The sequence below is a fragment of the Ovis canadensis genome, chromosome 22 (genome assembly GCF_042477335.2).
Source record: "Ovis canadensis isolate MfBH-ARS-UI-01 breed Bighorn chromosome 22, ARS-UI_OviCan_v2, whole genome shotgun sequence".
Lineage (NCBI taxonomy): Eukaryota > Metazoa > Chordata > Mammalia > Artiodactyla > Bovidae > Ovis > Ovis canadensis.
Window position 1 is genome coordinate 29,963,266 of NC_091266.1, and position 26,643 is coordinate 29,989,908.

Consider the following 26,643-nt stretch of genomic DNA (forward strand, 5'->3'; position numbering starts at 1 on the left):
CCTGGGTTAGGAAGATATCCTGGAGAAGGAAATGGCAACCCACTCCAGCATTCTTGCCTGGAGAATCCCGTGGTCAGAGGAGCCTGGCAGGCCACAGTCCATGGGGTCACAAAGAGTCAGACACGACTGAAGAGACTTAGCACACAGCACACCTCCACTCTCCCCTGGGTCTTTGGTTCCATACCCGTGTTCAGTCACCTTCTCTTACCTACCTCCTTAAAAGAATGTTACCAACATTTCATCAGATATCAGATATCCAGCAGAGGACAAAGGGAAGAGGCATGCTATTACACTTAGCCTGGGTCCTACTGATGCTTTGATTTTGCCCCATGACTGGGATGTCTGAAGCAGATCTGTGTGGAATTTTGGCCTGGTTGTTGCTGAAGTAAATTTAGTGGTGGCCCCTGATTTCCTCAGGCCCGCAAGTTTTATGGTAACTCAAAAGATGAGCTCCATTAAGAAGAAACAGAATCTTCCAAGCATGCCTCAGCTCTTGTTATTCCACCCAGAGCCAGCCTTGTAAGTAGTCAGGACTGTGATTTGAAGGGAGTCCTAAAGAATTCAGTTCAGTTCAGTCACTCAGTTGTGTCCGACTCTTTGTGACCCCATGGACTGCAGCACGCCAGGCTTCTCTGTCCTTCACTCCCGCAGCTTGCTCAAACTTATGTCCGTTGAGTCGGTGATGCCATCCAGCCATCTCATTCTCTGCCCCTAAATATCAACTCTGCCTGAATTTCCACCATTAGTGCTCTGACCTCTATTGCCTAAGGAGTTGTTGTTGAAATTCTCTTGGAGAATCACCTTTAAACCAGATCCAGGTTTTTACTTTAGGAAGAATAGGTATTGACTGCTTTCCGAAGAGCAGGTGGAGTAGAGGGGTAACAAAGTGAGCTCTTCCATGGGTCTGCAGCCCACCACGTCCTACAGTGTTGATGATGAACCCTCCATTAGCAGGCTTGTCAGGGGAGAGTAGTACACAAGGAGGGTTGGGGGGAGGTACCTCTGCAGGAACTGCAGACTCTCAGTTCCTCTTTATTTTCACCCCTCACCCAGATTTCTCACCCCCAAGCTGGATGTGAATTTTCTGGCTTCCTTTTGTGCCATGACAGCTAAGTAGACATCAGAAAGGATGGACTCGGTTCCTCTCCTTCTTCCTGCCTGTGGCGTGGCCCTTGAATGTGAAGATCCCCTAGTGTGAGCAGACTAACATCCCTAAAACTAGGGAGGCAGTCTTGCAAGGTCACCAGCACCATCTCGTGGTACCCAGATAACACAGGCATCTGCCCTGGTGCCCACAGCTGCTTCTCAGGGCTCTTTGGCTGCAGCTGGACCAGAGGCTTAGCTGATGTCTGCAACTGTGGAACACCAGCGCTTGCTGGGCTCTTCCAAATATTAATATCTAACTAGCCCAGGTAGGAAGATTGACTCTTCAACTCAAACTCACCTCCTCTGTAAAGAGGAGACTTTAGGGAAAGTTCATGGCAGACTGATGCAGTGTGGGCTCTGTAGGGCAGGAGTCCTCAGCCGCAGGGATCATATGTCTGATGATCTGAGGTGGATCTGATGTAATAGTAATAAAGTGCAGAATAAATATAATGTGCTTGAATTATAGTGAAACCATCCCAGGTCCATGGAAAAATGGTCTTCCACGAAACCAGTGCCTGGGGCCAGAAAAGCTGGGGTCTGCTGCTGTAAGGCCAGTACTCTTGCCTGGAAAATCCCATGGATGGAGGAGCCTGGTGGGCTGCAGTCCATGGGGTCGCTAAGAGTTGAGCATGACTAAGCGACTTCACTTTCATTTTTCACTTTCATGCATTGGAGAAGGAAGGGCAACCCACTCCAGTGTTCTTGCCTGGAGAATCCCAGGGACGGGGGAGCCTGGTGGGCTGCCGTCTGTGGGGTCACATAGACATGACTGAAGCGACGCAGCAGCAGCAGCAGCAGCAGCTGCTGCGGGGCACTCCACAGTCCTGGTTCTCGGTGGATGCCATTGTCGCCATCTGTTTTTTCCCCTCTCTCCTCTGGCTTTCTCTCTCCCTCTCTCTCTTAGTCCCTTCCTTGTTCCCCTTTTTCTCTTTGTCTCTCATGTTCTCTAATCACAGCTTTCCTTTCACAAATCAAAGAAGCATTGAAGCAATGAGACAAACTTGGGTCCCGAAAGGTCTGAGCTGGAACGTCATTGGCCTTTGCTCTGCAGACGTGTGTGTGTGTGTCTGTGTGTTTGCTGATAGTTTCATGTCATGTCAAGGAGAAAGAGTCCTCGTCCGTTTTCCTAGCAGGATGTGGACCCTCCTACCCCCTCAATGACTAGAAACATGAGTTTGTCCTGAATTATCAACATGGGTCTTTGCCCTCCAGGTTCTGTCTGTGACTGTAACCTTGAGCGTATTCCCAATGTTTATTAAAAGCTTAGCTGAACCTAACTATAGATCAAGTTAATAAAACAAAGAGCCCATCCAAGAACCTTGTGAATACAGTTCTTACTGCAAACCTTGCTGGGTTACAGGCCAACGATTACTGAGCTACAGAACTCTTTTCCCTTCACTGAGGCAATTTGTGGTCTGTAGTGGTTGATGTGAAGTGATTCCTGAACCATTTTGAGTGCATTGTAGTAAATGAGTAAATAGATTGGTATTTGAGGGAACTAGGATTATATGGTGGAAGAAGGGATACAAATATGGCAGGGGAAGGAAAGGAAGAACTTTTGGTGTTGGGTTGGAATTGGAGTATTCATACAAACATACTTTAAAAATAGGTACATATTTACTAGTTCTGTTCCCTCCAAAGACCTAGAAGCAATGACGCTCCAGCGGTAATGAGCTCTCAGTGGCACCAGCGCTCCTTGGAGAAGTGGTCAATTCCAGAGCCAGAGAAGGGAAAGTACTTGGTGGGTCTGGCATCTGCTTAAGCCTGTGTGCCTAGAACCTGTGCTCTGCAACAAAAGAAGCCACTGCAATGAGAAGCCCACGCACAGCAAGGAAGAGTAGCCCCACTCGCTGCAACTAAGGAAAGCCCACACGAAGCAAGGAGGACCCAGCACAACCAAATAATGATAACAGATGTTTAAACAAAAGTTTGGGCAAGAGTCAGCTTGTGGCTGGAGTCTGGAGGCTTGTTCAACACCATCCACTTTTCTAGTGGGTAAGACTTTATACTTGAGGCTTGGTCAGTGCTGGGAACAGATTAAGGAAAAGGACTTAAACCTTGCAGAAGATCAGTTCCCAAGTACCAATTGCCTCTGGTTGACTCTTCTCACCCACCTTGGAACTAGTGGGGTAAGGGAACTCATCTTGAAGGACTGAGCGCCAGCCCCTGCCCTGGAATAGGAATTTTTTTTTCCTTTTATTTTATTTTATTTTTTTTCTTGGAATAGGAATTTGTGATGAAATCCCAAGTGCTTGCCATAGAACGAGTTCCTATAAATCAGATCTCTGTGACATAGAGCTGCATTCGAATAGGAATATTCCACATTCTAAGACCAGGTGCATGGCAGTGCTTCCTAAAACTAGCAGCTCATCTAGTCACCTCCAGGGCTTGTTAAACCAGACTGCTGATCCCTGCAGATCCCTCCACACTTTAGACTCAGTCTATCTCAAGGACACCCCAGAATCCATATTTTTAGAGAAATGCCCCAGTATATCTAATTTGGAAATGGGGATTGAAACCTGTGGACAGAGGTGGCCTTTGAAGAACTTTGCCACTCTCAATGTATCTCTACTTAAACATAGAGAATAAAAATAAAGAGACACTTAAGAAACTTTTCCTTGATCATTCTAGTCATCTGATGGTAATCTATACTGTCTGATTCAAAGTCTGCAGTGTGAGTAGTACTTACTGCCTTGGAGTAGATTAAAGAATCGAGCCACAACTTGGTCTTGAAGTTAGAAAGGCACCTTCAGATGTTGCACACACCGGGTGTTTGGATCAGGAATGTGGTCTGGGTGCCTTCCAGGCAGAGCCTACCCGTGCCAGGCTGGCAGGTTCACAGCAGGGCTCAGCCTCTGTCTCCCTTGGCTTAGGAGAGCTTAGTCTCTGCCATGTGGGAAGGAAGTTGTCTAGGTCTAGGAATACAGCAAAGTACTGAATGTATCGGTGAAAGCTGGAAATCTGGAATCAGAGACAATTAGCACTCAGAAGAAATTAAGGCTTGTCCTGTTCCCCTCTTGGACCGTTTTGACAAGGGAGAGCTGAGATCCAAGCTCCGTCATGGCTGGAGAATGCCAGGGATAGGTCTCCTCCAATGAGTCAGAGTCAGGATGGGGAGGGGGGGATTCTGGCAGTGCACCCCAGAGTCTCTGAAGCTTATCTCTGTTTGATCCAAACACCCTTGCCCCAGTTTTAGTCATATGTGAAGATAATAAAAGTCAAGCATTGGGTGAAGTGGAGACTGCAGAGCAAGAAAATTTAGGCCAAGTTCCCCATGGCAAGAAAATGCCGAATCAGTTGTAGGATTTTTCTGCCCTTTATTTTTGCCTTGGATCTTTCTTCCCAAATGAATGCTTTCCATGTCAGCTTATCCTTAAAAGGCAACATTGTTTAGCATTTTGTGATAATGGGAGTGATTTCTTTTGCTGTCAGTTTTTGCCTGATTTGGATAAACTGAAAAAAAAAATTAATTATATGGGAAATCCTTTAAAATTATTAGTGTGTAACTCCATTGAATGTTGGATATTTAGGGGACTTCCCTGGTGGTCCAGTGGTTAAGACTCTAAGTTTACAATGCAAGGGTTGTGGGTTTGATCCCTGGTTAGGGAACGAAGATCCTGCATACTGCTTAGTGTGGCAAAAGAAAAAAGGATATTTAAAATTTGTTAATCCAATATTTATGTGGGGACATAGTGAATAAACATACTAAAAACCTAAAATCCCTCCCTCTTGGAAATTATTAGTGGATGAAATATTAAAGGTGAATCCAATAGGCAGTTTGTAGCAATTGTCTAAATAAATATAACATTTATTTATAAATAAATATAACTTTAAATGTTAACCTAACTAAATAGGCATTTCTCCAAAGAAGACATACGGATGGCTAACAAACACATGAAAAGATGCTCAACGTCACTCATTACCAGAGAAATGCAAATCAAGACCACAATGAAGTACCATTTCACACCAGTCAGAATGGCTGCGATCCAAAAGTCTACAAGCAATAAATGCTGGAGAGGATGTGAAGGAAAGGGAACCCTCTTACACTGTTGGTGGGAATGCAAACTAGTACAGCCACTATGGAAAACAGTGTGGAGATACCTTAAAAAATTACAAATAGAGCTGCCTTATGACACAGCAATCCCACTGCTGGGCATACACACCGAGGAAACCAGAATTGAAAGAGACACATGTACCCCAATGTTCATCGCAGCACTGTTTATAATAGCCAGGACATGGAAACAACCTAGATGTCCATCAGCAGACGAATGGATAAGAAAGCTGTGGTACATATACACAATGGAGTATTACTCAGCCATTAAAAAGAATACATTTGAATCAGTTCTGATGAGATGGATGAAACTGGAGCCGATTATACAGAGTGAAGTAAGCCAGAAAGAAAAACACCAATACAGTATACTGACACATATATACGGAATTTAGAAAGATGGTAATGATGACCCTGTATGCGAGACAGCAAAAGAGACACAGATGTGTTGAGCGGACTTTTGGACTCTGAGGGAGAGGGTGGAATGATTTGGGAGAATGGCATTGAAACATGTATACTGTCATGTAAGAAACGAAGCGCCAGTCTATGTTCGATACAGGATACAGGATGCTTGGGGCTGGTGCATGGGGGTGATCCAGAGAGATGATATGGGGTGGGAGGGGGATTCAGGATTGGGAGCTTGTATACACCCCTGGTGGATTCATGTCAGTGTATGGCAAAACCAATACAGTATTGTAAAGTAAAAATAAAAAAATAATCATTAAAAAAAAAATGTTAACCATGTAACACAATAATGTTATGTGAAGACAATGTTATAGATAATACATTTTCTTGTTCTTAAATAAGACTGTGTATAAGATACATAAGATCTTAAAATTATTATATAGTTTTGCACATTTCTGTTGCTTTTTAAAAGCGTTTTCATTTTCACCAAAAAAATGTACCTGTTTGAATCTTAAGTTTCCTAGAGATTTTTATTCTCTTAATGGGCTTCCAGAATTGAAAGGATTAGCAGTGTTTGCTTTGGGACAAATTCCTGGGGCGAGTAGATAGCAGTTTGGGGGGGATTCTACTCAGAATCTTTTTGGTTTCCAAGAACAGAGACTCACTGGAATATCATTAAGGAAAAGGGCCTTAGTTATGAGAACCCAAGAGGAAACACAACCAGGTCTGTGGACCAGACCCCGACAGAGGACATCTCACTGGAACTAGAGTGAGAAGCCTCAGGCGTGCTCGCTGTTGCTCTCTCTCTGTCCGTCTCTCTCCCGCCCTCTCCGATGGTTTCCTGGCTTTCTCAGTGCATCTGTTCTCCACCCTGCCCCCTCTGGCTTTCCTGTGTGGTTCCAGCATCTCCTTTCCTCCAAATCTCAGCGTGCTCATGCCGTTATGGCTGCTCCCATCGCAGTCCCCTGGGGTTTTCAGAGGTAGCACCACCACCACTGCCATCTGGAGAATTTTAGTTTAAATTTGCAGGAGAGGAAACTAACCGGTCATTTTCTTAAGCCATGCCGTGTAAGTATACGTTGCCAGCTAGTTTATGGATAATCCCCTCACTGGGTCAGGTGACACTCCTGGTCCAACTAGTCGTGGCCAGAGTCAGATGATACAGAAATGACCCCAGAAATGGGGGCAGCATCACATGCCAAAGGGGCCAGTTCCTCTTTGGGGACAGGCAATCTGAAACTCTTCTCATTTTGTGGTGGCTATTTCCTCTCAGATCAGAACCTTTGGGGATATCCGTGGTTGCTCCTGAACCCCATGGTGTTTTGAGTACAGTCGGGGATTAGGGGCTCAAAAAGCCAAAACTGGACCCAGGAACTCAGTCTGTTTTTTAATGTCCCGCACCCCTTGGTGTCTGTGAAATATAAATAAAAGTGAAATGGGGAGAGTGGAGATACCTGATTCGGATTCTTTGTCATCCTTGACTGCTCTTGAATCTGTATCTAAGCCCAGAGTTCAGGGTAAGCTTGGGCCAGGATGAATGCTTGGTGGTGGTTAAAAGGAAGGACGCTCCATGTGGCTCATTTTCTGTTTGAGCTCATGGTGGAACCTCAGTCAGGAAAGTCTTTGGGGGAGATTGCTGCTTAGAATGAGATCCTGAGTGGGATCTGCCAAGAATACACAGCGAGATTTGGGTTAATCCATCTAGAAAAGATGGCTGGGGCTGTAGAAAAGTGTGAGTGGCCAAAAATTAAGCCTAGAGTGTTCTTGTCAGAGAGAAGTTAGCTGAGAGTTATTAATACATCCTGGAAGCCCAGGTTGACTTAAAATGAGATGGAATACGTAGTATTCCAGGGAAATGGGAGGGCCAGTTAGGAGACTGTTATGCTTTTGATCAGATGGGGTTACATGGAGCAGGTTTTGTAAAGCTGATAAATGGCAAGGCTGACAGTAATGTGGGTGAGCAAGGAGTTGAGAGAGCTGACTTTGGGGTCAGACAGAAACTTCCAGAGCTGCAGCCTCAGTTTCCTCATCTGTAACATGCAGATAATATCGATTTCTCAGGGTTCTTAGGGAAGTTAAATATCATATTATCTGTAAGATGAAAATGTTAGCTATTCTTCAACAAACTACAGTCCTTATCATCAGAATATTTGTCCGTGGCGACTGACAGAACACACTACCAGGCAATATTTCACTTGGCTTTTGCCATTCAGAACTGCATTCCTTGATCTCAGGAATGAGCAGAAATTAGGAGAGAACGAATAGGCTTTCAATACTTCCTTTGAAGTTACCTCTTCTTTCTGGAATTCTCTTTCATCTAGGCTCAAAGCTTCTATTCTAGGGTTGAGGGCTGAAATCTTCTGGGAAAAACATGACTTGAATGAAGTGTTCTAAATGACTCATAAAATTTCTCTTATGAGAAATGGTTTTGGTGGTTAGGGCAGGGGTAGGGAGAGGGGGAAGACACAGGCATATTGGGTGCTTAAAGAAAGCAAAAGTGAATGAAAATAGGTCGAGGGAACGAAAGATCAGGTCCTCACTTTTTCTCGAGACTAGCACTGCCTAAGTGCCTCTCAAAAGGTGCTCTGCAAGTTCTACAGCCTCTCCAAGAAATTCATAATGTAAACTAGTTCTGAGAAGTTCTGTAGCTAGGAAAACACCCTCACTTCAGTTAACCCCCCATTTCTAAACTTCTTGCCCATGGAACACCTTTTTTGACCTAGATCCCAGTAGCCTCTTGAGGAACCAGGAAATCCTGCTCTACGTGTAATCATGGATGAGCACATCCCATCCTGATTTCTCTGTTTTCTCACCTTGACTTCTCTGGGTACATTAGAGAAGACAGGATTAGAAAAATAAGATAATTGTCTTCCAGTGTGTGAAACACTGTCACCTTAGACAGAGGAATTGGATTTGCTCTGGATAGCTCCAGATGAGAGCGTGAGGCTCAGTACCTGGATTCCAGGACAGTGGACTTCACTTCTGAATGAGAGAAAATTGTTTATAATTTCCTTATTTTGGAAAAAGACATTATAAACCCATGGCACAAAATTCAAAAGGTATTCGTACCAAACGCGGCTGTGGGTCAACAGAAATACTTACACATTGTTGAGGATATTGCCACTTGGAAAAAGTGACCATTTACGTGTGCCATGGCCTAGCCATCTACCATGTAGGATATGCCCCCAGAGAAATCCTTGCACATGTGTGCCAGAATTCATGTACAAGGATGTTCTTGGAAAGACTATAAGAGCCTCAGTGACCAAATGTCTACCAACAGGAGAATGGGTAAATAAATTATAGTATTTTCATTCAGTGGAATAGTATATAGTGACAGAACTGAAAAAACTACAGATATATGCAGTGACGCGGAAAAATTTTAGAAACAATGTTGATATGAAAAAGTTATAGATCAAAGCAACAGATTCAATGCAATACCTATCAAGCCACCAACGGTATTTTTCAGAGAACTAGAACAAGTAATTTCACAATTTGTATGGAAATACAAAAAACCTCAAATAGCCAAAGCAATCTTGAGAAAGAAGAAAGGAACTGGAGGAAACAACCTGCCTGATTTCAGACTATACTACAAAGCTACAGTCATCAAGACGGTATGGTACTGGCACAAAGACAGAAATATAGATCAGTGGAACAAAATAGAAAGCCCAGAGATAAATCCACACATGTATGGACACTTTATCTTTGACAAAGGAGGCAAGAATATGCAATGAAGAAAAGACAATCTCTTTAACAAGTGATGCTGGGAAAACTGGCCAACCACTTGTAAAAGAATGAAACTAGAACAATTTCTAACACCATACACAAAAATAAACTCAAAATGAATTAAAAATCTAAATGTAAGACCAGAAACTATGAAACTCCTAGAGGAAAACATGGGCAAAACACTCTGACATAAATCATAGCAGGATCCTCTCTGACCCACCTCCCAGAGTAATGGAAACAAAGGCAAAAATAAACAAATGGGACCTAATTAAACTTAAAAGTTTTTTCACAACAAAGGAAACTGTAAGCAAGGTGAAAAGACAGCCTTCAGAATGGGAGAAAATAATAGCAAATGAAGCAACTGACAAAGAATTAATCTCAAAAATATACAAGCAGCTCCTGCAGCTCAATTCCAGAAAAATAAATGACCCAATCAAAAAATGGGCCAAAGAACTAAACAGACATTTCTCCAAAGAAGACATACAGATGGCTAACAAACACATGAAAAGATGCTCAACATCACTCATTATCAGAGAAATGCAAATCAAAACCACAATGAGGTACCATCTCACGCCGGTCAGAATGGCTGCTATCCAAAAGTCTATAAACAATAAATGCTGGAGATGGTGTGGAGAAAAGGGAACCCTCTTACACTGTTGGTGGGAATGCAAACTAGTACAGCCACTATGGAGAACAGTGTGGAGATTCCTTAAAAAGCTGGAAATAGAACTGCCATATGACCCCGCAATCCCACTGCTGGGTATACACACTGAGGATACCAGAATTGAAAGAGACATGTGTACCCCGATGTTCATCACAGCACTGTTTACAATAGCCAGGACATGGAAGCAACCTAGATGTCCATCGGCAGATGGATAAGAATGGATAAGAAAGCTGTGGTACATATACACCATGGAATACTACTCAGCTATTAAAAAGAATGCATTTAAATCAGTTCTCATCATGTGGATGAAACTGGAGCCTATTATACAGAGCAAAGTAAGTCAGAAAGAAAAACCCCAATACAGCATACTAATGCATGTATATGGAATTTAGAAAGATGATAACAATGACCCTATATGCAAGACAGCAAAAGAGACAGAGATGTAAAGAACAGACTTTTGGACTCTGTAAGGTGAGGGTGGGATGATTTGAGAAAATAGCATTAAAACATGTATATTATAGTATGTGAAACAGATCGCCAGTCCAGGTTCGATGCATGAGACAGGGTGCTCAGGGCTGGTGCACTGGGGTGACCCTGAGGGATGGGATGGGGAGGGAAGTGGGAAGGGAGTTCAGGATGGGGAACACATGTACACCCATGGCTGATTCGTGTGAATGTATGGCAAAAACCACCACAATATTGTAAAGTAATTAGCCTCCAATTAAATAAAATTTTTAAAAAGTTGTAGAAAAGCTACATATAGCATGATACATTTTTTTATAAACTCAAAGTCAAGCCAGATAGCATATTACTTAAAGATAAATCTATATAATAAAGTTATTTTTGAAAATAGTAAGAAGCAGTGTTATTCATAATAGCCAAAAAGTGGAAACAACGCAACTGTCTTTCAACTGATAAAATGTAGTGTATCTATACAGTGAAATATTATTTGGTAATTTTAAGAAACAAAGTCCTGATACACGCAGCAGCATGGATGAATTTTGAAAACATTGTACTAAGTTGAAGAAGCCAGTCACGATGATTTCATTTATATGAAGTTCCAGAATAAATAAATCCATGATAATAGAAAGTAGGTTGCTGGTTTCCTAAGGGCTGGGGTGGAGGATACTTCGAGGGAATAAGAGAGTGACTACTGATGAGTATAGAGCTTCTCATGGGATTAATGAAAATGTTCTAAGATTGATCGTGGTAATGGTTGTACAATTCTATGAGCATAGCAAAAACCATAGAGTTGTATACTTTAAATGGGTGAATTGTATGGTATGTGAATTACATCTCAATAAAGTTGATATAAAAAGTAGCAAGAGTATAGCACAGAGAACTCTGCTCAGTGTTACGTGGCAGCCTGGATGGGAGAGGAGTTTGGGGGAGAATGAATATATGTATATGTATGGCTAAGTCCCTTTGCAGTTCATCTGAAATTATTATATTACAGCATTATTAATCAGTTATACCCCAATAAAAAATAGTTTTACTGCAGTGTATTTATAATTTATATAACATAAAACTGACCTGTTTTTAGTGTAGAATTCAATGAATGTGAGCATATTTACAGAACTTTACAAACATTACAGCAATCTAACTTTAGAACATTCAGTAACTCTGAAGATAAACCTCATGCAGACTTACAGTCTTTCTCCATGTCCAATCTCAAGCAACAGCTAATCTCTTTTCTGTCTCTACATATGTGCTCTTTTGAGATATTCTACATAAATGGAATCATACATGTCCTTTTGTGACTGGCTTCTTTCACTTTTTGAGATTATCAGTATCGTACTTTTTGGTTCTGTTCAGTTCAATCACTCAGTCGTGTCCGACTCTTTGAGACCCCATGAATCGCAGCACGCCAGGTCTCCCTGTCCATCATCAGCTCCTGGAGTTCACTCAGACTCACGTCCATTGAGTCAGTGAGACTCAATGAGATGGCTCCAGCCATCTCATCCTCTGTTGTTCCTTTCTCCTCCTGCCCCCAATCCCTCCCAGCATCAGAGTCTTTTCCAATGAGTCAACTCTTCTCGTGAGGTGGCCAAAGTACTGGAGTTTCAGCTTTAGCATCATTCCTTCCAAAGAAATCCCAGGGCTGATTTCCTTCAGAATGGACTGGTTGGATCTCCTTGTAGTCCAAGGGACTCTCAAGAGTCTTCTCCAACACCACAGTTCAAAAGCATCAATTCTTCGGCACTCAGCTTTCTTCACAGTCCAACTCTCACATCCATACATGACCACAGGAAAAACCATAGCCTTGACTAGACAGACCTTAGTTGGCAAAGTAATATCTCTGCTTTTGAATATGCTATCTAGGTTGGTCATAACTTTTCTTCCAAGGAGTAATCGTCTTTTAATTTCATAGATGCAGTCACCATCTACAGTTATTTTGGAGCCCAAAAAATAAAAGTCTGACACTGTTTCCACTGTTTCCCCATCTATTTGCCATGAAGTGATGGGACCAGATGCCATGATCTTCGTTTTCTGAATGTTGAGCTTTAAGCCAACTTTTTCACTCTCCTCTTTTACTTCCATCAAGAGGCTTTTTAGTTCCTCTTCACTTTCTGCCATAAGGATGGTATCATCTGCATATCTGACGTTATTGAGATTTCTCCCAGCAATCTTGATTCAGCTTGTACTTCTTCCAGCCCAGTGTTTCTCATGATGTACTCTGCACATAAGTTAAATAAGCAGGGTGACAATATACAGCCTTGACATACTCCTTTTCCTATTCGGAACCAGTCTGTTGTTCCATGTCCAGTCCTAACTGTTGCTTCCTGACCTGCATATAGGTTTCTTAAGAGGCAGGTCAGGTGGTCTGGTAGTCCCATCTCTTTCAGAATTTTCCACAATTTATTGTGATCCACACAGTCAAAGGCTTTGGCATAGTCAATAAAGCAGAAAGAGATGTTTTTCTGGAACTCTCTTGCTTTTTCCATGATCCAGTGGATGCTGGCAATTTGATCTCTGGTTCCTCTGCCTTTTCTAAAACCAGCTTGAACATCTGAAAGTTTATGGTTCACGTATTGCTGAAGCTTGGCTTTGAGAATTTTGAGCAGTACTTTACTAGCGTGTGAGATGAGTGCAATTGTGTGGTAGTTTGAGCATTCTTTGGCATTGCCTTACTTTGGGATTGGAATGAAAACTGACCTTTTCCAGTCCTATGGCCACTGCTGAGTTTTCCAAATTTGCTGGCATATTGAGTGCAGCACTTTCACAGCATCATCTTTCAGGATTTGAAATAGCTCCACTGGAATTCCATCACCTCCACTAGCTTTGTTCATAGTGATGCTTTCTAAGGCCCACTTGACTTCACATTCCAGGATGTCTGGCTCTAGGTGAGTGATCACACCATTGTGATTATCTTGGTTGTGAAGATCTTTTTTGTACAGTTGTTCTGTGTATTCTTGCTACCTCTTCATAATATCTTCTGCTTCTGTTAGGTCCATACCATTTCTGTCCTTTATCGAGCCCATCTTTGCATGAAATGTTCCCTTGGTATCTCTAATTTTCTTGAAGAGATCTCTAGTCTTCCCCATTCTGTTGTTTTCCTCTATTTCTTTGCATTGATTGCTGAGGAAGGCTTTCTTATCTCTCCTTGCTATTCTTTGGAACTCTGCATTCAGATGCTTATATCTTTCCTTTTCTCCTTTGCTTTTGGCTTCTCTTCTTTTCACAGCTAGTTGTAAGGCCTCCTCAAACAGCCATTTTGCTTTTTTGCATTTCTTTTCCATGGGGATGGTCTTGAACTCTGTCTCTTATACAATGTCATGAACCTCTGTCCATAATTCATCAGGCACTCTATCTATCAGATCTAGACCCTTAAATCTATTTCTCACTTCCACTGTATAATCATAAGGGATTTGATTGAGGTCATACCTGAATGGTCTAGTAGTTTTCCCTCCTTTCTTCAATTTGAGTCTGAATTTGGTAATAAGGAGTTCATGATTTGAGCCACAGTCAGCTCCTGGTCTTGTTTTTGTTGGCTGTATAGAGCTTCTCCATCTTTGGCTGCAAAGAATATAATCAATCTGATTTTGGTGTTGACCATCTGGTGATGTCCATGTGTAGAGTCTTCTCTTGTGTTGTTGGAAGAGGGTGTTTGCTATGACCAGTGCATTTTCTTGGCAAAACTCTATTAGCATTTGCCCTGCTTCATTTTGCATTCCAAGGCCAAATTTGCCTGATACTCTAGGTGTTTCTTGACTTCCTGCTTTTGTATTCCAGTCCCCTATAATGAAAAGGACATCTTTTTCAGCTGTTAGTTCTAAAAGGTCTTGTAGATCTTCATAGAACTGTTCAACCTCAGCTTCTTCAGTGCTACTGGTTGGGGCATAGACTTGGATTACTGTGATATTGAATGGTTTGCCTTGGAAATGAACAGAGATCATTCTGTCGTTTTTGAGATTGCATCCAAGTACTGCATTTCGGACTCTTTTGTTGACCATGATGGCTACTCCATTTCTTCTGAGGGATTCCTACCTGCGGTAGTAGATATAATGGTCATCTGAGTTAAATTCACCCATTCCAGTCCATTTTAGTTCGCTGATTCCTAGAATGTCAACATTCACTCTTACCATCTCTTGTTTGACCACTTCCAATTTGCCTTGATTCATGACAGAATGTGGTCCACTTGAGAAGGGAATGGCAAACCACTTCAGTATTCTTGCCTTGAGAACCCCATGAACAGTATTGAAAGGCAAAATGATAGGATACTGAAAGAGGAACTCCCCAGGTCAGTAGGTGCCCAGTATGCTACTGGAGATCAGTGGAGAAATAACTCCAGAAAGAATGAAGGGATGGAGCCAAAGCAAAAACAATACCCAGTTGTGGATGTAACTGGTGATAGGAGCAAGGTCCAATGCTGTAAAGAGCAATATTGCGTAGGAACCTGGAATGTCAGGTCCATGAATCATGCTTTTATCAGTACCTTATTCCTTTTGGGGCTTCCCTTGTGGCTCAGTTGGTAAAGAATCCATCTGCAATGTAAGAGTCCTGGGTTCTATCCCTGGGTTGGGAAGATCCCCTCTGGAGAAGGGAAAGGCTACCCACTCCAGTATTCTGGCCTGGAGAATTACATGGACTACACAGTCTATGGGGTTGCAAAGAGACATGACTGAGCAACTTTCACTTCACTTCACTATTCCTTTTTATTGGCAAATAAATTCCATTGTATGGCTATATTATGTTTTGTTTATCCTTTCATCAGTTGATGGGCATTTGGGGTTGTTTCCACTTTTGGGTCATTGTGAATAAGGCTGCCATTACATTTTTAAAAATTATTAAATTTTGGCTCTGCCGTGTCTTTGTTACTATGTTAGTTATCTCTAGTTGCAGAGAGCAGGGACTGCTCTGTAGACATGCTATGCAGGCTTCTCATTGTGGCGGCTTCTCTTGTGCGCTCTAGGGCGCGTGGGCTTCAGTAGATGGGCCTCTGGGCTCGAGAGCACAGGCTCACCAGCTATGGCCCGTGGGCTTAGTTGCTTCACAGTATGTGGGATCTTTCCCGATCAGGGATCAAACCTGTGTCTCCTTCATTGGCAGGCAGATTCTTTACCACCTAGCCACCAGGGGAGCCCGTGTGTTTCGTTTTTAAAGATGTTTCCATATTGTTTCCTAAACAAATTTGCTTTAAGAGGGAAAGTAAATTTGCATATCATATGGGTGTTCTTGGCTTGTATTTATTTTTCTCCAAAATAAAAATCGCTCAGAAATTTTTTGATCCAAAAAGAGTAGCAAGAGAATAATAGGCATGAAATTTAGGAAAGTGATGCTTGTGGAGGAAGAGGGTATCTAAGAATTGGGTAGAGGAGGACCCCACTTGTGTCCTTTATGTAGCTGAAAATATTCTAGTGGAGAAGTATACTTTCTGGGGGGATTTACAGGTATTTTTTATTTTAAAAAATTATAACTTACATATGTGTTACACATATTCTTTTGTAGATATCAAATAATCCATAATAAAAATTTAATATAAAATGCACACAAATGCATGTAGTAAGAGTAGACATGATTCCTTTGCCCAGGTTTGAGGGCAGCTGCTGTTCTCTGTTTATTCTGTGTCCTTCCCGAGAGTCTGTGTGTTTACAAACAGTATTCCTGTGTACATAACCAGAAGTGACTGCATGTTCTTCACACTGCCTTACACATTGGTTCAGAGAGAAACTTGGAGAACCTCCCCTGCCTGTACACAGAATGGCCACAGTGTCACTGACTCAGAGGCTTCAGTCCTCCTAGGGAAGAAGCGCTGGAGTGCTTCTGGACTCATGCTGCCCTCGGCAAGCCTGTGCTGCCGCTCCGCTCAGACCTGTGAAACAGAAAGGCCCCCTTACCTGAAATGGCAGCCTGCCGTCATCCTCTGTGCACTGCCCTGTGGTGGTGTTCTTCTCAGTACAACTTGTCTGCATGTGTATAGCTGTTTACAGTTCACCTCCCGCCTAGACAGCAAGAACTCTGTCCCGTTGCCACATCAGGTGTATTGCAGTAGACACACAATAAATATTGATTGAACGGCCAAACTAATAAACACGTGAATGAATGATTGAGTGAATGCCTGGTTTGAAATTCCAGCTCCATCTGTACTAACTAAAAATCTCAGGTAACTTACTAAATCTCTTTGCTTCAGGTTCCTCATCGGTATAATAGTATAATAATAGCCATGAAGATGAAATAAATTTATACCTTCAAAACACTTAGAACAGAGCCTGGCACTTGTAACATTCATTTTATGTTGGTTCTTACTATTAGAGTATCCCAATGTAGGGATGTGCAATCATTATTTCTACCGAGACTATTTCCAAACAGAGTTGTACTGCAGAACTTTGTGTATTGTGTGATGTTTGGCCTCTGAAAGTGAAAGTGTTAGTGGCTTAGTTGTGTCCAACTCTTGCGACCCCATGGACTGTAGCCCGCCAGGCTCCTCTGTCCATGGGATTCTCCAGGCCAGAACACTGGAGTGTGTTGCCATTCCCTTCTCCAGGGTATCTTCCCGACCCAGGGACTGGACCCAGGGACTGAACCCATGTCTCCCGCATTGTAGGTAGGGTCTTTACCATCTGAGCCACCAGGGAAGCCCAGTTTGCCTCTAGGCAAGTCTTATGGTTGGCTGAATGTCTAGAAGTGGGGTTTCTGGGCCCAAGGGCGCCTGCATTTGTGATTCTGAGAGATGATGCTGACTTGATGAGATCAGTAGTGAAGAGCAAAACAGGACCACAGTGGAGGATGCTGCTCCTTCACTAGACGTGCTTATTTAGTCACTAGGCTTTGCGACTGGCTCTCAGGGATGTGGTGGCAACAGTTCTTTCCGCCGATGGGAGGTTGGGCTCTGAGGTCTGCAAGGTCCCTGCAGATCTGGAACATAGTAGGGTATCCCTTAGGATTATTGGCTAAATGCCAGACACATTTGTAACAGAAAAATGCAAAGCTAAAATGTTCCACTTTATGTCCAGTTGGTGGCAAGGGAAAAAATACTCTTTTAACTTATTTTTAAACTAAGAGCCAATTTTTGATTCACGTTGTAGTGTTTGTTTTTTGTGGGGAAAGAGGGTTTATTTTATTTTGGGACCTTTTTGAAGGTATTCGGTATAAAAAAAATTTTAAACGTCTAGTATACCTTTTTTAAAAATGTGTGGTCAATTATTTGAACTCTCCCTATACAAATTAAATTTTTATATAATGATTAGGGTGGGGGTGGGTCAAGAAATATTGTATTTCTTTAAAAAAAAAAAACTTTATTCTTTTTTTTCTTTTTTTGCCCTGTTGAGTCTAGTCAATAATCCACATTCTCCAGCCACTCAAATGTCAAAATGTTTCAAAAACATAAAAAAATAAAGAAATGAATAGAAGCGTCCTTGTTCTTTAAATTATTTCTGTGTTACCCTGAACTGTAAGTGAACTCTCCTTGCTTATAAAAGAAGCAGCTGTTCATGCAATTGAAACCATGGTTCATTACAAGCTGACCTCGGATTCAGGAGTAAAACTTCCTCTATTTTACTACGACTATTCAGACAGGGACTGGAGATAAACAATAATCAAAATCAGGATGGAACTTGACTGGGAAACCCTCTATGTTCTTTGGCAGAATTATAGCAGCTCTCGAATTGCCAGGAATGAGGCAATGTGAAATGACCCTCAAACATTCCCTTCTGAAATGCAGTGGGTCCAGGCTGCCAGCTCTGAGCAGACAAAGGCCGATTGTAATGACTTCTTAAGCATATACTTATAGAAACATTAGTTATCACCAACCCTATTTTAAACATTTATAGAAAGTCAAGATGAAAGGGCCCTTTTATATCCATTTTTATAATTCCCCCTTGCAAGAAACTATGATTACAGTATTTTCCCCCTCTCTGTCGCTCGCTGGAGTTCTCACTTCTAGGTCTTATTCTTAAAAGACTAATTTTGGTTTGAAGCTTATGTGCTCATCAAGTTAGATATGAGAGGATGCAGGGAAATGAAATGGGTTAGTGGGTGTGATGAGGGAGGGGACTAGCTGCAGTGTGGGAGGTAGGGGCACCTGGGGTGCTGAAATGACCTGTTTTGGAAAGGTGGACGTTCATTTTGCTAAGGTGCCAGTGGAAGCCAAATTGAGGTTGAACTGGCTCAGCAATTGGGTCTAAACTAGTGGTTCTCAAACACAGGAGTCCATCAGAATCTCAGGGAAAGGCTCCTTTCACAATGACCATCATGCGGGTCCCACCCCTCAGAGATTTTGATTCAGCGTGTCCCAGCCGTGTGTTAACCAAGACTCCTGGTAACTCCGATGCAAGTGGCTTGAGGCGATACTTTGAGAGAACACTGACTTGAAGATTGATTATTCCCAGCCTCACCTCCAGCCATTATGTCTACTCAACCTGCTTGAATCCACTTTACCGTCCCCCTCCCAGGTCCCCTCCATGGCACATGGCATCACATGGTATAGACTTGGCTTCAAAAATGGTGTGTGGCAGCTGTGTGCAAGGGTGTTCTTGGCTGAGGCTGTCCTTAAGAATGCTTTGACCTCTTAAAGTCAATCGTAATTCTTTATAGAGTCATGAAAAGAAGAGAGACAAGAGAGAGATCACAGGCCACCCTGTCTGCTAATTGGGAGCAGATATCCTTGGCATGCAGAAGGCTGACCTGGGCATGGAAGGGTAGTGGAGAGATCTGAACTTGCCTGCAGAGCTGGCAGTGCAGTGAACGCAGTGTAGATGTGGGAACCGATACCAAGAGCTGGGCTGTTTGTTTGGAGGAATCATGGGGCTGCATGAATTCCACTGAGGCCACAGAATGAGACTTGGCTCTCCTCTGGTTTCCCAGTGCCCACTCTCTCCTCTCTCCTTCCTTCTCCTGCACTCCCATCCCTAGGCCAAGAGAACATGCGTCTGTGACTACTTCACCTTCTCATCCTCTGCTCCGTGCATGAGAACATGAACTGGAAATCCCAAATGAGGTTTCAGGAGGCCAGGACTTTGCCTTCTATTGGGTCCAATTCCGTAGTGTCTTAAAAGCTAGCAGGGCTAGCATTAACTGTGGCCCTTCTCTTCTAGCTTCCTGCTGGTGACATGGGTCTTCCATCAGATAGGAATCAGTGATTCATTCAGAACGCTCTTTCCCAAGATGGCCAAAGCAAGGGATTCCAATATAGGACTGAGAGAGGGGGCTGTTATTTATTAGGTGTCTTCTGCATGCCAAGTGCTTTGCATCTTTATTGCATTTACTCCTCACCGTAACCCTGGGTGGCATTATCTTGTGGCAAGTGGGAAATGGGCTGAGGATTCTGCAGCTTATCCAAGACTGCACACAGAGGGGTAGAATGTGCAAGGTGTAGAGAGGGCTTTTTGCTTTCTAGTTCCTGTTGCTTTAATGGTTTGTCTAGTTCTGAAGCGTTTACCGTAGCTATACTTTATGCCCACCTAGAAGGCAGTATGGACTTCCCTGGTGGTTCAGTGGTAAAGAATCCACTTGCCAGTGCAGGAGATAGGGGTTCGATCCCTGGGTCAAGAAATAACCCACTTCAGTATTCTTGCTTGGGAAATCCCATGGACAAAGGAGCCTGGAGGGCTATACTCCGTAGGGTCACAAAGAGTTAGACCTGACTGAGCAACTAAGGAGCAACAGGAGGCCTTACAGTAGAGAGGTTAGGGGCTCTGCAGACAGACTGCTGAGGGTTCTGCCACTCATTAACTGTCTTCTATCCCTCAGCTCTCTTGGGATAACAAGAATAATGATAATATAATACTTACCTCTTCGAGATTTGAAAATTTAAAAAGGTAGTAAGATGCTTAGCCCAGGGCCTGGTATAGTGTCAGGGCCTCAGCTAGTGACTGTCATCATTACCATCACCGCTACCATCTTCATCTTTGCAAGTTGCCTTATACCTGTGATATGAATGCATGATAGACAAACAGCCAAGTGGTGGCTGGGTGAATTCATGGAAGATGCTTGAATGAAAAAAAGAGAGTAAGGCTGGATGGTGAGAGGGAGGGCTGGGTCCTAGGATGACTAAGGTGAAGCTGAGTCTTGGCCCTCAATGACCTGCTGACCCATCTTGTGGCCGGCTTCCTGAGGAACTCCCCACCCTCTAGTGGCCCAGGCAGGTGACCCAGGGTAGAACAACAGTGGTGGCTGGTAATTACTTCCCAGTTGTTCTATTGTTGCTGGGTGGGTGGAGGTAGGGTGTTTCTGAGATGTTAAAGATGTGGCATTTCTAACCCGGCCCAGCTGGTCAGGTCCTTGATCAGTTCTGACGGTCCCAGTCCTGAGACTGGAGTGTGCATCCCGGCCTGGGCACCCTGGGTAGGAACTCTGGGACTGGATGGAGGAGAGAGGTCCTAAGGAGCTGATTATACCAAGTCCAGAAGGTGGAGGTTCTTCCCAAGAGAAGAGTGGGGTAGGGTTGACAAAAGATACCCATGGTTGGTCCTCATTGTCCAGGTGGTAAGTCAAAGGTTAGAAAAGGAAGGCATTTACCCATGTGTGAACTCAGAGGTTGAGGACACTGAGAAGGAAGGGCTTGCCTCCAGGGGGTGGGGAGGCATCCTAATACCTGGTTAGTGTACATCATGTGCTGTGATAACATCAAAGGAGTGATAACTATCTCTCTGTCCTCATCTTCCATGTCTCCAATATTTATTGTGAGCCCATGAGCCAGGTAAATTCTTATTACGTCTATGGTTCTTTGGGGAAATACACATTTTCCATCCACATCCTGAAGACATTTATTGTCTAAGAATAATACCTATAGTAAGAATAAAACTACTACCACTTACTTAATATCTGCTATGTATCAGGCATTTTATGTTCTTTAGTTCACTGAGTTGTGACCACAGTTGTCATGGAGTGGCTATTTATCAGCCTGTTTTATGGATAAAGAAGCTGAGACTCAGGGAGGTTAAGTAGCTTGCTCTCCATCAAGGACATAGAACTGTGGGTCAGTGCCAAGGCCAAGGTTCTGAACCAGATTCTGTCTAACCGCGAAGTCCTTGGTGTTAACTACTGACCAAAGTGGGGAGTATATTTGCCTGTGAAAGATCACCCACTAATTGAAGGTGGATTTGAAGCCACTCAGTCAAAGTGACCTAGGAAGGCTTACGGAGGGCCAGGATGAAGGAGGATTCTGCAGGCTGAGGGGAGGGGTCGGTGAGGAAGTGCAGGGACAAAGTGAACAGGAGGACAGTCACAGATGCTGCCATCTCCCTTGATCTCCTCCATAGCCAGGGAGGAACAAGCAACAGGGGTGACCCTTCCATTCTGAAACTGGAAGTTCAAGCCCAGCCACTAAGGGATAGAAATCAGTCCTCAGACTCCTGGACTCCTTCCATTCAATGAGCAGGGACCTATGGAAGTTTCGTGGGTAGAATATCTTGTATCACTAAAGGTGGAATTTTCATTATTTGTATAAGAGCAGCTTTCTTCACATTTTTTTTGTGTCACAGACCCCTTTGGCAATCTGATAAAGCCTGTGGATCCCTTTGCCAAATAATTAAAAAATTTTTTTAGTTATGGTAAATACATAGAACATAAAATCTATCATCAGCCACTTTTAAGTGTATAGTACAATAGCGTTAAGTACATTCACTTTGTTGTGCTACCGTCCACAGAACTCTCTTTATCTGTAAAACTGAACCCATTAAACGCTCCTCCTTCCCCCAGCCCTGGGCAACCACCGTTTTGCTTTCTGTCTGCATGAATTTGACTACTCTGTGTACCTCATATAAGTGGAATCAGTGTTTGTCCTTTTGTGACTGGCTTATTTCACTCAGCATAATGTCCTCAGGGTTTATCCATGTTATAGTGTTTGTCAGAATTGCCTTCCTTTTTAAAGATGTAAGTCTATACCACTTTTTGTTTATGCATTATCCATCAATGGACACACAAGTTGCTTCTACCTTTGGACTATTGCAAATATGTGTCAAATAATATGTTAAGCATAAATTTATATTTGTATATATATATGTATGATGGATATAATTGTGTGTCTATATATCAATTAGATGTAACATGATTATAAAACAGTTATATTGATATACAGTTATCGATATATATTTTAAAGACAAATTGTGTCATAGAAATATAGCATCTTCTTTACTAATGTCGTAAATAAGATCTAGGAGCATGGACTTCCATGGAGATCCAATGGTTAAGACTCTGCGCTTCCAATGCGGGCGGTGTGAGTTTGTTTCCTGGTTGGGGAACTAAGATCCCACATACTGCAGGCCAAATAACTCTTACTTTTGAAACAGTGAGGAATGTAAACGATATTTTGAAATATGTGCAGTCATTAGAATATGATGTAAATGATTTCAGTGACAGAGTCCCATGTTCTGCCAACATTTGTGTAGTCTGTGGTCTACATTGATCATTAAAGGAAATGCTAGATTTCAGTTAGAGATTCATGAAAGAAAGATGTCATTATTTCCCATAAGAGTCTGGGACCCACACTGAAATTCCCTCTGCAGGTCCTAGGAAATTATACCCTCCTGGGGACTTGATGAGAGTTCGGCTTTGGAGTTTGAAGAAAAGTTCTTTAACCATTCTGGCCTAAAGTGACAGCTCCAACATCTAACTTTTTGGTGCCAGTGATCTTATCCTGCCTTGGTCCATCTTTGTGAACTTATGTAGCTGTTTTGAGTTTCAATTTCTCCAATGCTACAGAGATCGCAACTTCCTATGACTCCTGAGGTTCCTTTAAAAGATAGATAAAACTGGGTGAGCATTTTGGCCCAGATTTATCTAAATCTCAAAATCTCCTTCTCCATCCATGATGGATGACAGGATAACAGGCCTGTTACATCCATGTTTTCCAGAACCTTATTTTCTTCCTGCTGTCTTGGGTAAACAACACAACTAAGCCAGACCCTGACTTGTCCTAGCATCCTAGCCTTTTGGGAGCCAAGATTGGCATCTGTTTTTACAGACTCTAAGTTGTCGAAAACTTTTACAAACCAGGGGTGGTCTGGGATCCTATCAGGGGTCATAAAAGATGATAGCCAGCAAAGATAGGAGCTCAGAAGGGATCATCTCAAACAGTTAGCTAGAAAAAGGAAGCCACAAAGGGAAGTTTATATGCAGGTGTCCAGGCATCCCAGCTACGTGCCTTTGGATGACCGGGTCCCCAGCCGGGGATGACTGAGGACAATTCACTACACGTGCTGCTTGTTGGATAGGCCTCGTCATTTTCTGTTTTAATACTGAGCATCTCCTACTGTGATCCCTGAAGTGGGATAATGCTAGCTAGTTCCCAAGACTGCGGACAGATTGAGATCATGTGTATGAAAGCTGCTGCCCAGGTTGAGCTGGAGCTGAGCCACAGCTGGGAAGGGAGCAGGCCCCACCCCCACCCCAAGGCTAGTTTGTATGAGTTGATGTGCACAGCAGTTTAATCCTTGGTCGACAGAGGAGGGTGGAGGGTCTTCTCCATCGTTGTATTTTATCTTCACCTCTGGAGCGCCTGGGAGAAAGGAAGAAAGGAGGAAGTGACCACTGTTTCTGGCCCCATGCCTCGGATACCGGTCCTCAGCAGTGGGGAAGGAGCTGTGTTTATGGACTTTTGGAGACTGTGCCCAAGCACTGTTGGTTCAGAGCCTAAGGGACAGAATGTTACCTGCGCAGGGAGAGAGGGCCCATCTCCCCCTGCACTCTTCCCTTTCGCCCAGACTACAGGGCAGTGCAGCAGACCCATGGAGGCCACCAGCAGAGTCGCTGTTAAGGGCAGTGGCTTGGTGGGGGTAGGGCACAGTGCCTCACAAAGGCAAGAGACCATGCTGCCCTTGCTGTGCCCATGGAGAATTCTGGAAAACAGGTGTTAGGAGAGAAAGGAGATGTCAAACAAGGTCAGCTTTGATGAGCTGATGGGGCTGGAAGCTAGCAAGGGTCAACTCTTTACCACGTTTGCACTACTTCTATTTTGAGCCTGGGTCATAATAAGTCAGACCTCGTCCTCATAAAAAAACTGAGAAATTCCTTTTTTTATGAGTCTGGGACACAGTAAAGTATCACACACATAATTGCTTACTAGTAATGCTGTGGTGGTTAACATATTGCTCTCCCATTAACTATGTAGCAGAAAGGTTAACAGGTCAACCAGCTACTTGCCAAAGAGCTGGGATTCAATCAGGTTTCTCTGCTCATGCTCTTCATTCTAAGATAACTGTTCCCTTTAATCAAAAGTAACTTTGGTAAAAAAAAAGAAAAAGAAAAAGTCTTCAATAAATGAAACAGAACTACCTACCATCTGCCCCAGCAGTTCCACTCCTAGGCATAGCCCCAGAAGAATCGAAGGCAGACGATCAAACAAAAATTTGTACATTAATGTTCATAGCATCCCTATTCACAGTAGCCAAAACACATAAATACTTCCAAATATCAACAAAATGATTGGATAAACAAAATGTGGGATACACATACAGTGGAATATTATTCAGTCATAAAAATGAATACAGTTCTGAAATGTGCCACAGCGTGGATGAACCAGAAGCACATGATGGTAAAGAAGTCAGCTGCAAAAGAACACACATGATGTGATTCAAAATATATGTTATGTCCAGAATAGGCAAATCCACAAAGGCAGAAAGCAGATTCATGGTGGTTGTGGCTGGGAGGTGGGGGAAATGGAAGTGACTACTCTTGGGGACAGGATTTGTTTGAGAGATGATAAAACTATTTTAGAATTAGATAGCTGTGATGATTGTACAGCAGCTTCCCAGGTGGCTCAGTGGTAAAGGATCTGCCTGCCAATGCAGGAGACACAGGAGTTTGATCCCTGGGTTGGGAAGATCTCTTGGAGGAGGAAATGGCAACTCACTCCAGTATTCTTGGCTGGAAAATCCCATGGACAGAGGAGCCTGATGGGCTGCAATCCATGGAGTCACAAAAAGCTGGACACGGCTGAGCATGCATACACAGTGGTTGTACAACATTGTATACGTATGAAATGCCATGGGATTATGTGCTTTAAAATGGTTAAAGTGGTGAATTTTGTATTATGTTTATTTTATCCAAATTAACATAAAAAGAAAATAGCAAGGAACAAATTTTTAAATAGAAAACCACACATTTTGGGTGCATTCTTTTTCAGCAACCTATTTCCTCAAGTTTTAGTATGATAATATTTTCCCCATCTTGAAACTCTTTAGGCAGCCTCACCTCAGCAGAACCCATTTGAGAATCGGGAGGCAAGTGGCTCCAAGAACCTCTTTCTGTGCCTGTGAGAGAAAGGCCTGAAGGGGGAGCCTGTGAGCTTATTCCATCGAGGTATTAAAACCTAAGACATGCCTGCATCATGGTGACTCCCCTGTGCTAAGACAAGGATAACCCCACTCTAGGTCTCTGCAATACAATTTTAGAGTTTCTGCAATACAATTTCACGGTTTGCTTTCTGCCATATTATATAGCCAACTGTGTGTCTCTGATTCATTTCTGAGAATTTCAAAGATTTTAAAGGAGTTTCAGAAATAGACTCAATTTAGTGGAGAAGGCAATGGCAAACCACTCCAGTACTCTTGCCTGGAAAATCCCATGGACAGAGGAGCCTGGTAGGCTGCAGTCCATGGGGTAGTGAAGAGTCAGACATGACTGAGCGACTTCGCTTTCACTTTTCACTTTCATGCATTGGAGAAGGCAATGGCAACCCACTACGGTACTCTTGCCTGGTGAATCCCAGGGACGGCGGAGCCTGGTAGGCTGCCATCTATGGGGTTGCACAGAGTCAGACGCGACTGATGTGACTTAGCAGCAGCAGTGGCTCAGATAGTAAAGAATCTGCAGGAGATTCGGGTTCGATCCCTGGGTCAGGAAGATCCCCTGGAGAAGGGAATGGCTATCCACTCCAGTATTCTTGCCTGGAGTATCCCCATGGACAGAGGAGCCTGGGTGGGCTACAGTGTGGGGTCGTAAAAAATCAGACTCCACTGAGCAACTAACACTTTGACTCTACATAAGCACACACAAACTCATATCCTCCAATGTCCCTGGTTAGAACACAATTCTGAACCTAGGACCAAGTGCTGAAAGACAAGAGTTTAGCCTAACAACCACAACAGTTCCAATGTGGAATTTGTCAACTGTAGGGCAACATGGTCTTAACACAGGGCTCTTCTGAGAGTCAAGTATGGTTATGTGTGGAAAGCCTTTTATGAATGACGAGATACTATACACATGCCAGCTGCTAATT